Source organism: Heterodontus francisci, unplaced genomic scaffold (genome assembly GCF_036365525.1).
Source record: "Heterodontus francisci isolate sHetFra1 unplaced genomic scaffold, sHetFra1.hap1 HAP1_SCAFFOLD_49_2, whole genome shotgun sequence".
Lineage (NCBI taxonomy): Eukaryota > Metazoa > Chordata > Chondrichthyes > Heterodontiformes > Heterodontidae > Heterodontus > Heterodontus francisci.
Genome location: NW_027140919.1, coordinates 3,253,757 through 3,269,949, shown reverse-complemented (window position 1 = coordinate 3,269,949; position 16,193 = coordinate 3,253,757).

Here is a 16,193-nt window from a genome sequence, read left to right as displayed (position 1 = left end):
CACTGACACCAAGTAACACAGACATACACTTACACCAAGTAACACAGACATACACTGACACCAAGTAACAAAGACATACAATTACACCAAGTAACAAAGACATACACTTGCACCAAGTAAAACAGATATAAACTGACACCAAGTAACAAAGACATACACTGTTACCCAGTAACACAGACACACACTTACTCCAAGTAACAAAGACATACACTGATACCAAGTGACACAGACACACACTTACACTAAGTAACACAGACACAAACTTACACCAAGCAACAAAGACATACACTGACACCAAGTCACAAAGACAAACACTGATACCTAGTAACAAAGACATACAATTACACGAAGTAACAAAGACACACACTTACACCAAGTTACACAGACATACACTGATACCAAGTAACAAAGACATACACTGTTACCCAGTAACACAGACACACACTTACACCAAGTAACAAAGACATACACTGATACCAAGTAACACAGACACACACTGTCCCCAAGTAACACAGACACACAATTACACCAAGTAACAAAGACATACACTGACACCAACTAAAAAAGACATACACTTACACCAAGTAACAAAGACATACACTGATACCCAGTAACACAGACACACACTTACACCAAGTAACAAAGACATACACTGATACCCAGTAACACAGACACACACTTATACCAAGTAGCACAGACATGCACTGACAACAAGTAACAAAGACATACACTGATACCCAGTAACACAGACGCACACTTACACCAAGTAACAAAGACAGACACTGATACCCAGTAACAGAGACACACAAGTACACCAAGGAACAAAGACATACACTGACACCAAGTCACAAAGACATAAACTGACACCCAGTATCACAGACACACACGGACAATAAGTAACAAAGACACACACTTACACCAAGTAACACAGACACACATTGACACCCAGTAACACAGACATACACTGACACCAAGTAGCAAAGACACACACTTACACCAAGTAACACAGACATACACTGACACCAAGTAACAAAGACATACACTGACACCAAGTAACACAGACATACACTGACACCATGTAACAAAGACATGCACTGATACCCAGTAACACAGACATACACTGACACCAAGTAACAAAGACATACACTGACACCAACAAACAAAGACATATACTGATACACAGTAACACAGACACAGACTTACACCAAGTAACAAAGACATACACTGACACCAAGTCACAAAGACAGACACTGACACCCAGTAACAAAGACAAACACTGACACCAAGTAACGAAGCAGACACTGACACCCAGTAACAAAGACATGCAGTGATACCCAGTAACACAGACATACACTGACACCAAGAAGCAAAGACACACACTTACACCAAGTAACACAGACATACACTGACACCAAGTAACAAAGACATACACTGACACCAAGTAACACAGACATACACTGACACCATGTAACAAAGACATGCACTGATACCCAGTAACACAGACATACACTGACACCAAGTCGCAAAGACATACACTGATACCCAGTAACACAGACACACAGTTACACCAAGTAACAAAGACAAACACTGACACCAAGTAACAAAGACATACACTGACACCAAGAAACAAAGACATACACTGATACCCAGTAACACAGACACACACTGACACCATGTAACACAAACATACACTGACACCAAGTAACAAAGACATACACAGACACCCAGTAACACAGACACACACTTACACCAAGTAACAAAGACATACACTGACAACAAGTAACAAAAACATACACTGATACCCAGTAACACAGATACACACTTACACCAAGTAACAAAGACACACACTTACACCAAGTAACACAGACATACACTGACACCAAGTAACAAAGACATCAACTGACACCCAGTAAAAAAGACATACACTGACACCAAGTCACAAAGACACACACTGACACCAAGTAACGAAGACATACACTGACACCAAGTAACAAAGACATAAACTGAGACACAGTAACAAAGACATACACTGACACCAAGTCACAAAGACATCCACTGACACCCAGTAAAAAAGACATACACTGACACCAAGTCACAAAGACACACACTGACACCAAGTAACAAAGACATACACTGACACCAAGTCACAAAGACAAACACTGATACCAAGTGACACAGACACACACTTACACCAAGTAACACAGACACAAACTTACACCAAGTAACAAAGACATACACTGACACCAAGTCACAAAGACAAACACTGACACCAAGTAACAAAGACATACAATTACACGAAGTAACAAAGACACACACTTACACCAAGTAACACAGACATACACTGACACCAAGTAACAAAGACATACACTGTTACCCAGTAACACAGACACACACTTACACCAAGTAACAAAGACATACACTGATACCAAGTAACACAGACACACACTGTCCCCAAGTAACACAGACACACACTTACACCAAGTAACAAAGACATACACTGACACCAAGTAAAAAAGACATACACTTACACCAAGTAACAAAGACATACACTGATACCCAGTAACACAGACACACACTTCTCCCAAGTAGCACAGACATGCACTGACAACAAGTAACAAAGACATAAACTGATACCCAGTAACACAGACGCACACTTACACCAAGTAACAAAGACAGACACTGATACCCAGTAACAGAGACACACAAGTACACCAAGGAACAAAGACATACACTGACACCAAGTCACAAAGACATAAACTGACACCCAGTATCACAGACACACACGGACACCAAGTAACAAAGACACACACTTACACCAAGTAACACAGACACACACTGACACCTAGTAACACAGACACACACTTACACCAAGTAACAAAGACATACACTGACACCAAGTAACAAAGACATACACTTACACCAACTAACAAAGACATACACTGATACCCAGTAACACAGACACAAACATACACCAAGTAACAAAGACATACACTGATACCCAGTAACACAGACACACACTTACACCAAGTAACACAGACATACACTGACACCAAGTAACAAAGGCATACACTGATAACCAGTAACACAGACACAAACATACACCAAGTAACAAAGACATACAATTACACCAAGTAACAAAGACACACACTTACACCAAGTAACACAGACATACACTGACACCAAGTAACAAAGACATACACTGTTACCCAGTAACACAGACACACACTTACACCAAGTAACAAAGACATAAACTGATAGCAAGTAACACAGACACACAATTACAACAAGTAACACAAACACACACTTACACCAAGTAACAAAGACATACACTGACACCAAGTAACAAAGACATACAATTACACCAAGTAACAAAGACACACACTTACACCAGGTAACACAGACATACACTGACACCAAGTAACAAAGACATACACTGTTACCCAGTAACTCAGACACACACTTACACCAAGTAACAAAGACATACACTGATACCAAGTGACACAGACACACACTTACACCAAGTAACACAGACACAAACTTGCACCCAGTAACAAAGACAGACACTGACACCAAGTCACAAAGACAAACACTGATACCAAGTAACAAAGACATACAATTACTCGAAGTAACAAAGACATACACTTACACCAAGTAACACAGACATACACTGACACCAAGTAACAAAGACATACACTGTTACCCAGTAACACAGACACACACTTACACCAAGTAACAAAGACATACACTGATGCCAAGTAACACAGACACACACTTTCACCAAGTAACACAGACACAAACTTACACCCAGTACCAAAGACATACACTGACACCAAGTCGCAAAGACAAACACTGATACCAAGTAACAAAGACATACAATTACACGAAGTAACAAAGACACACACTTACACCAAGTAACACAGACATACACTGACACCAAGTAACAAAGACATACACTGTTACCCAGTAACACAGACACACACTTACACCAAGTAACAAAGACATACACTGATGCCAAGTAACACAGACACACACTTACACCAAGTAACAAAGACATACACTGACACCAAGTAAAAAAGACATACACTTACACCAAGTAACAAATACATACTCTGATACCCAGTAACACAGACACACACTTACACCAAGTAACAAAGACATACACTGATACCCAGTAACACAGACACACACTTATACCAAGTAGCACAGACATACACTGACAACAAGTAACAAAGACATACACTGATACCCAGTAACACAGACGCACACTTACACCAAGTAACAAAGACAGACACTGATACCCAGTAACACAGACACACAAGTACACCAAGTAACAAAGACATACTCTGACACCAAGTCACAAAGACATAAACTGACACCCAGTATCACAGACCCACACGGACACCAAGTAACAAAGACACACACTTACACCAAGTAACACAGACACACACTGAAACCCAGTAACACAGACACACACTTACACCACGTAACAAAGACATACACTGACACCAAGTAACAAAGACATACACTTACACCAAGTAACAAAGACATACACTGATACCCAGTAACACAGACACAAACATACACCAAGTAACAAAGACATACACTGATACCCAGTAACACAGACACACACTTACACCAAGTAACAAGGACATACACTGACACCAAGTAACAAAGACATACACTGATACCCAGTAACACAGACACACACTTACAACAAGTAACACAAACACACACTGACAACAAGTAACAAAGACATACACTTACTCCAAGTAACAAAGACATACACTGATACCCAGTAACACAGACACAAACATACACCAAGTAACAAAGACACACACTTACACCAATTAACCAAGACATACACTGACACCAAGTAACAAAGACACACACTGACACCATGTAACACAGACATACACTGACACCAAATAACAAAGACATACACTGACACCCAGTAAGACAGACACACACGTACACCAAGTAACAAAGACATACACTGACACCAAGTAACAAAGACATACACTGATACCCAGTAACACAGACACACACTTACACCAAGTAACGCAGACATACACTGACACCAAGTAACAAAGACATACACTGACACCAAGTAACAAAGACATAAACTGAGACACAGGAACAAAGACATAAACTGACACCCAGTAACAAAGACATACACTGACACCAAGTCACAAAGAAATACACTGACACCAAGTAACACAGACATACACTGATACCAGGTAGCACAGACACACACTTACACCAATTAACCAAGACATACACTGACACCAAGTAACACAGACATACACTTACACCAAGTAACACAGACATACACTGACACCAAGTAACAAAGACACACACGTACACCAAGTAACAAAGACATACACTGACACCAAGTAACAAAGACATACACTGATACCCAGTAACACAGTCACACACTTACACCAAGTAACACAGACATACACTGACACCAAGTAACATAGACATACACTGACACCAAGTAACAAAGACATAAACTGACACCAAGTCACAAAGACATACACTGACACCAAGTAACACAGACATACACTGATACCAGGTAGCACAGACACACACTTCCACCAATTAACCAAGACATACACTGACACCAAGTAACACAGACATACACTTGCACCAAGTAACACAGACATACACTGACACCAAATAACAAAGACATACAATTACACCAAGTAAAACAGATATAAACTGACACCAAGTAACAAAGACATACACTGTTACCCAGTAACACAGACACACACTTACACCAAGTAACAAAGACATACACTGATACCAAGTGACACAGACACACACTTACACCAAGTAACACAGACACAAACTTACACCAAGTAACAAAGACATACACTGACACCAAGTCACAAAGACAAACACTGACACCAAGTAACAAAGACATACAATTACACGAAGTAACAAAGACACACACTTACACCAAGTAACACAGACATACACTGACACCAAGTAACAAAGACATACACTGTTACCCAGTAACACAGACACACACTTACACCAAGTAACAAAGACATACACTGATACCAAGTAACACAGACACACACTGTCCCCAAGTAACACAGACACACACTTACACCAAGTAACAAAGACATACACTGACACCAAGTAAAAAAGACATACACTTACACCAAGTAACAAAGACATACACTGATACCCAGTAACACAGACACACACTTATACCAAGTAGCACAGACATGCACTGACAACAAGTAACAAAGACATACACTGATACCCAGTAACACAGACGCACACTTACACCAAGTAACAAAGACAGACACTGATACCCAGTAACAGAGACACACAAGTACACCAAGGAACACAGACATACACTGACACCAAGTCACAAAGACATAAACTGACACCCAGTATCACAGACACACACGGACACCAAGTAACAAAGACACACACGTACACCAAGTAACACAGACACACACTGACACCCAGTAACACAGACACACACTTACACCAAGTAACAAAGACATACACTGACACCAAGTAACAAAGACATACACTTACACCAACTAACAAAGACATACACTGATACCCAGTAACACAGACACAAACATACACCAAGTAACAAAGACATACACTGATACCCAGTAACACAGACACACACTTACACCAAGTAACACAGACATACACTGACACCAAGTAACAAAGACATACAATTACACCAAGTAACAAAGACACACACTTACACCAAGTAACACAGACATACACTGACACCAAGTAACAAAGACATACACTGTTACCCAGTAACACAGACACACACTTACACCAAGTAACAAAGACATAAACTGATAGCAAGTAACACAGACACACAATTACAACAAGTAACACAAACACACACTTACACCAAGTAACAAAGACATACACTGACACCAAGTAACAAAGACATACAATTACACCAAGTAACAAAGACACACACTTACACCAGGTAACACAGACATACACTGACACCAAGTAACAAAGACATACACTGCTACCCAGTAACACAGACACACACTTACACCAAGTAACAAAGACATACACTGATACCAAGTGACACAGACACACACTTACACCAAGTAACACAGACACAAACTTGCACCCAGTAACAAAGACAGACACTGACACCAAGTCACAAAGACAAACACTGATACCAAGTAACAAAGACATACAATTACTCGAAGTAACAAAGACATACACTTACACCAAGTAACACAGACATACACTGACACCAAGTAACAAAGACATACACTGTTACCCAGTAACACAGACACACACTTACACCAAGTAACAAAGACATACACTGATGCCAAGTAACACAGACACACACTTTCACCAAGTAACACAGACACAAACTTACACCCAGTAACAAAGACATACACTGACACCAAGTCGCAAAGACAAACACTGATACCAAGTAACAAAGACATACAATTACACGAAGTAACAAAGACACACACTTACACCAAGTAACACAGACATACACTGACACCAAGTAACAAAGACATACACTGTTACCCAGTAACACAGACACACACTTACACCAAGTAACAAAGACATACACTGATGCCAAGTAACACAGACACACACTTTCACCAAGTAACACAGACACACACTTACACCAAGTAACAAAGACATACACTGACACCAAGTAAAAAAGACATACACTTACACCAAGTAACAAAGACATACTCTGATACCCAGTAACACAGACACACACTTACACCAAGTAACAAAGACATACACTGATACCCAGTAACACAGACACACACTTATACCAAGTAGCACAGACATACACTGACAACAAGTAACAAAGACATACACTGATACCCAGTAACACAGACGCACACTTACACCAAGTAACAAAGACAGACACTGATACCCAGTAACACAGACACACAAGTACACCAAGGAACAAAGACATACTCTGACACCAAGTCACAAAGACATAAACTGACACCCAGTATCACAGACCCACACGGACACCAAGTAACAAAGACACACACTTACACCAAGTAACACAGACACACACTGAAACCCAGTAACACAGACACACACTTACACCACGTAACAAAGACATACACTGACACCAAGTAACAAAGACATACACTTACACCAAGTAACAAAGACATACACTGATACCCAGTAACACAGACACAAACATACACCAAGTAACAAAGACATACACTGATACCCAGTAACACAGACACACACTTACACCAAGTAACACAGACATACACTGACACCATGTAACAAAGACATACACTGATACCCAGTAACACAGACACACACTTACAACAAGTAACACAAACACACACTGACAACAAGTAACAAAGACATACACTTACTCCAAGTAACAAAGACATACACTGATACCCAGTAACACAGACACAAACATACACCAAGTAACAAAGACATACACTGATACCCAGTAACACAGACACACACTTACACCAAGTAACACAGACATACACTGACACCAAGTAACAAAGACATACACTGATAGCAAGTAACACAGACACACAATTACAACAAGTAACACAAACACACACTTACACCAAGTAACAAAGACATACACTGATACCCAGTAACACAGACACACACTTCCACCAAGTAACAAAGACAAACACTGACACCAAGTAACAAAGACATACACTTACACCAAGTAACACAGACATACACTGACACCAAGTAACAAAGACATACACGTAAAACAAGTAACAAAGACACACACTTACACGAAGTAACACAGACATACACTGACACCAAGTAACAAAGACATGCACTGATACCCAGTAACACAGACATACACTTCCACCAAGTAACAAAGACATACACTTACACCAAGTAACACAGACATACACTGACACCAAGTAACAAAGACATACACTTACAGCAAGTAATAAAGACACACACTTACACGAAGTAACACAGGCATACACTGACACCAAGTAACAAAGACATACACTGATTCCCAGTAACACAGACACACACTTACACCAAGTAACAGAGACACACACTTACACCAAGTAATGCAGACATACACTGACACAAAGTAACAAAGACATGCACTGACAGCAAGTAACAAAGACATAAACTGACACACAGTAACAAAGACTGACACTGACACCAAGGCACAAAGACATCCACTGACAACCAGTAAAAAAGAAATACATTGACACCAAGTCACAAAGACACACAATTACACCAAGTAACAAAGACATACACTGACACCAAGTAACAAAGACATACAATTACACCAAGTAACAAAGACACACACTTACACCAGGTAACACAGACATACACTGACACCAAGTAACAAAGACATACACTGTTACCCAGTAACACAGACACACACTTACACCAAGTAACAAAGACATACACTGATACCAAGTGACACAGACACACACTTACACCAAGTAACACAGACACAAACTTGCACCCAGTAACAAAGACAGACACTGACACCAAGTCACAAAGACAAACACTGATACCAAGTAACAAAGACATACAATTACTCGAAGTAACAAAGACATACACTTACACCAAGTAACACAGACATACACTGACACCAAGTAACAAAGACATACACTGTTACCCAGTAACACAGACACACACTTACACCAAGTAACAAAGACATACACTGATGCCAAGTAACACAGACACACACTTTCACCAAGTAACACAGACAAAAACTTACACCCAGTAACAAAGACATACACTGACACCAAGTCGCAAAGACAAACACTGATACCAAGTAACAAAGACATACAATTACACGAAGTAACAAAGACACACACTTACACCAAGTAACACAGACATACACTGACACCAAGTAACAAAGACATACACTGTTACCCAGTAACACAGACACACACTTACACCAAGTAACAAAGACATACACTGATGCCAAGTAACACAGACACACACTTTCACCAAGGAACACAGACACACACTTACACCAAGTAACAAAGACATACACTGACACCAAGTAAAAAAGACATACACTTACACCAAGTAACAAAGACATACTCTGATACCCAGTAACACAGACACACACTTACACCAAGTAACAAAGACATACACTGATACCCAGTAACACAGACACACACTTATACCAAGTAGCACAGACATACACTGACAACAAGTAACAAAGACATACACTGATACCCAGTAACACAGACGCACACTTACACCAAGTAACAAAGACAGACACTGATACCCAGTAACACAGACACACAAGTACACCAAGGAACAAAGACATACTCTGACACCAAGTCACAAAGACATAAACTGACACCCAGTACCACAGACCCACACGGACACCAAGTAACAAAGACACACACTTACACCAAGTAACACAGACACACACTGAAACCCAGTAACACAGACACACACTTACACCACGTAACAAAGACATACACTGACACCAAGTAACAAAGACATACACTTACACCAAGTAACAAAGACATACACTGATACCCAGTAACACAGACACAAACATACACCAAGTAACAAAGACATACACTGATACCCAGTAACACAGACACACACTTACACCAAGTAACACAGACATACATTGACACCATGTAACAAAGACATACACTGATACCCAGTAACACAGACACACACTTACAACAAGTAACACAAACACACACTGACAACAAGTAACAAAGACATACACTTACTCCAAGTAACAAAGACATACACTGATACCCAGTAACACAGACACAAACATACACCAAGTAACAAAGACATACACTGATACCCAGTAACACAGACACACACTTACACCAAGTAACACAGACATACACTGACACCAAGTAACAAAGACATACACTGATACCCAGTAACACAGACACACACTTCCACCAAGTAACAAAGACAAACACTGACACCAAGTAACAAAGACATACACTTACACCAAGTAACACAGACATACACTGACACCAAGTAACAAAGACATACACGTAAACCAAGTAACAAAGACACACACTTACACGAAGTAACACAGACATACACTGACACCAAGTAACAAAGACATGCACTGATACCCAGTAACACAGACATACACTTCCACCAAGTAACAAAGACATACACTTACACCAAGTAACACAGACATACACTGACACCAAGTAACAAAGACATACACTTACAGCAAGTAATAAAGACACACACTTACACGAAGTAACACAGGCATACACTGACAGCAAGTAACAAAGACATACACTTATTCCCAGTAACACAGACACACACTTACACCAAGTAACAGAGACACACACTTACACCAAGTAATGCAGACATACACTGACACAAAGTAACAAAGACATGCACTGACAGCAAGTAACAAAGACATAAACTGACACACAGTAACAAAGACTGACACTGACACCAAGGCACAAAGACATCCACTGACACCCAGTAAAAAAGAAATACATTGACACCAAGTCACAAAGACACACAATTACACCAAGTAACAAAGACATACACTGATGCCAAGTAACACAGACACACACTTTCACCAAGTAACACAGACACACACTTACACCAAGTAACAAAGACATACACTGACACCAAGTAAAAAAGACATACACTTACACCAAGTAACAAAGACATACACTGATACCCAGTAACACAGACACACACTTACACCAAGTAACAAAGACATACACTGATACACAGTAACACAGACACACACTTATACCAAGTAGCACAGACATACACTGACAACAAGTAACACAGACATACACTGATACCCAGTAACACAGACGCACACTTACACCAAGTAACAAAGACAGACACTGATACCCAGTAACACAGACACACAAGTACACCAAGGAACAAAGACATACTCTGACACCAAGTCACAAAGACATAAACTGACACCCATTATCACATACCCACACGGACACCAAGTAACAAAGACACACACTTACACCAAGTAACACAGACACACACTGACACCAAGTAACAAAGACATACACTTACACCAAGTAACAAAGACATACACTGATACCCAGTAACAAAGACATACATTGACACCAAGTCACAAAGTCAAACACTGATACCAAGTAACAAAGACATACAATTACACGAAGTAACAAAGACACACACTTACACCAAGTAACACAGACATCCACTGACACCAAGTAACAAAGACATACACTGTTAACCAGTAACACAGACACACACTTACACCAAGTAACAAAGACAGAAACTGATGCCAAGTAACACAGACACACACTTCCACCAACTAACAAAGACAAACACTGACACCAAGTAACAAAGACATACACTTACACCAAGTAACACAGACATACACTGACACCAAGTAACAAAGACATACACTGATACCCAGTAACACAGACACAAACATACACCAAGTAACAAAGACATACACTGATACCCAGTAACACAGACACACACTTACACCAAGTAACACAGACATACACTGGCACCAAGTAACAAAGACATACACTGATACCCAGTAACACAGACACACACTTACACCAACTAACAAAGACATACACTGATACCCAGTAACACAGACACACACTTCCACCAACTAACAAAGACAAACACTGACACCAAGTAACAAAGACATACACTTACACCAAGTAACACAGACATACACTGACACCAAGTAACAAAGACATTCACTTAAACCAAGTTACAAAGACACCCACTTTCACGAAGTAACACAGACATACACTGACACCAAGTAACAAAGACATGCACTGATACCCAGTAACACAGACACACACTTCCACCAAGTAACAAAGACATACACTTACACCAAGTAACACAGACATACACTGACACCAAGTAACAAAGACATACACTTACAGCAAGTAATAAAGACACACACTTACACGAAGTAACACAGACATACACTGACACCAAGTAACAAAGACATACACTGATACCCAGTAACACAGACACACACTTACACCAAGTAACAAAGCCACACACTTACACCAAGTAATACAGATATACACTGACACAAAGTAACAAAGACATACACTGACAGCAAGTAACAAAGACATAAACTGACACACAGTAACAAAGACTTACACTGACACCAAGTCACAAAGACATCCACTGACACCCAGTAAAAAAGACATACATTGACACCAAGTCACAAAGACATACACTGACACCAAGTAACAAAGACATACACTGATACCCAGTAGCACAGACACACACTTACACCAAGTAACGAAGACATACACTGACACCAAGTAACAAAGACATACAATTACACCAAGTAACAAAGACACACACTTACGCCAAGTCACACAGACATACACTGACACCAAGTAACAAAGACATACACTGTTACCCAGTAACACAGACACACACTTACACCAAGTAACAATGACATACACTGATACCAAGTAACTCAGACACACAGTTACAACAAGTAACACAAACACACACTTACACCAAGTAACAAAGACATACACTGACACCAAGTAACAAAGACATACAATTACACCAAGTAACAAAGACACACACTTACACCAAGTAACAGAGACATACACTGACACCAAGTAACAAAGACATACACTGTTACCCAGTAACACAGACACACACTTACACCAAGTAACACAGACACAAACTTACACCCAGTAACAAAGACATACATTGACACCAAGTCACAAAGTCAAACACTGATACCAAGTAACAAAGACATACAATTACACGAAGTAACAAAGACACACACTTACACCAAGTAACACAGACATCCACTGACACCAAGTAACAAAGACATACACTGTTAACCAGTAACACAGACACACACTTACACCAAGTAACAAAGACAGAAACTGATGCCAAGTAACACAGACACACACTTTCACCAAGTAACACAGACACAAACTTACACCCAGTAACAAAGACATACACTGACACCAAGTCGCAAAGACAAACACTGATACCAAGTAACAAAGACATACAATTACACGAAGTAACAAAGACACACACTTACACCAAGTAACACAGACATACACTGACACCAAGTAACAAAGACATACACTGTTACCCAGTAACACAGACACACACTTACACCAAGTAACAAAGACATACACTGATGCCAAGTAACACAGACACACACTTTCACCAAGTAACACAGACACACACTTACACCAAGTAACAAAGACATACACTGACACCAAGTAAAAAAGACATACACTTACACCAAGTAACAAAGACATACACTGATACCCAGTAACACAGCCACACACTTACACCAAGTAACAAAGACATACACTGATACCCAGTAACACAGACACACACTTATACCAAGTAGCACAGACATACACTGACAACAAGTAACACTGACATACACTGATACCCAGTAACACAGACGCACACTTACACCAAGTAACAAAGACAGACACTTACACCAAGTAACACAGACATACACTGACACCAAGTAACAAAGACATACACTTACAGCAAGTAATAAAGACACACACTTACACGAAGTAACACAGACATACACTGACACCAAGTAACAAAGACATACACTGATACCCAGTAACACAGACACACACTTAAACCAAGTAACAAAGACACACACTTACACCAAGTAATACAGACATACACTGACACAAAGTAACAAAGACTTACACTGACACCAAGTCACAAAGACATCCACTGACACCCAGTAAAAAAGACATACATTGACACCAAGTCACAAAGACATACACTGACACCAAGTAACAAAGACATACACTGATACCCAGTAGCACAGACACACACTTACACCAAGTAACGAAGACATACACTGACACCAAGTAACAAAGACATACAATTACACCAAGTAACAAAGACTCACACTTACGCCAAGTAACACAGACATACACTGACACCAAGTAACAAAGACATACACTGTTACCCAGTAACACAGACACACACTTACACCAAGTAACAATGACATACACTGATACCAAGTAACACAGACACACAGTTACAACAAGTAACACAAACACACACTTACACCAAGTAACAAAGACATACACTGACACCAAGTAACAAAGACATACAATTACACCAAGTAACAAAGACACACACTTACACCAAGTAACAGAGACATACACTGACACCAAGTAACAAAGACATACACTGTTACACAGTAACACAGACACACACTTACACCAAGTAACAAAGACATACACTGATACCAAGTGACACAGACACACACTTACACCAAGTAACACAGACACAAACTTACACCCAGTAACAAAGACATACACTGACACCAAGTCACAAAGACAAACACTGATACCAAGTAACAAAGACATACACTGTTACCCAGTAACACAGACACACACTTACACCAAGTAACAAAGACAAACACTGATACCAAGTAATACAGACACACACTGTCACCAAGTAACACAGACACACACTTACACCAAGTAACACAGACATACACTGACACCAAGTAAAAAAGACATACACTTACACCAAGTAACAAAGACATACAATGATACCCAGTAACACAGACACACACTTACACCAAGTAACAAAGACATACACTGATACCCAGTAACACAGACACACACTTATACCAAGTAGCACAGACATACACTGACAACAAGTAACAAAGACAGACACTGATACCCAGTAACACAGACGCACACTTACACCAAGTAACAAAGGCAGACACTGATACCCAGTAACACAGAGACACAAGTACACAAAGGAACAAAGACATACACTGACACCAAGTCACAAAGACATAAACTGACACCCAGTATCACAGACACACACGGACACCAAGTAACAAAGACACACACTTACACCAAGTAACACAGACACACACTGACACCCAGTAACACAGACACACACTTACACCAAGTAACAAAGACATACACTGACACCAAGTAACAAAGACATACACTTACACCAAGTAACAAAGACATACACTGATACCCAGTAACACAGACACAAACATACACCAAGTAACAAAGACATACACTGACACCAAGTAACAAAGACATACACTGTTACACAGTAACACAGACACACACTTACACCAAGTAACAAAGACATACACTGATACCAAGTGACACAGACACACACTTCCACCAAGTAACACAGACACAAACTTACACCCAGTAACAAAGACATACACTGACACCAAGTCACAAAGA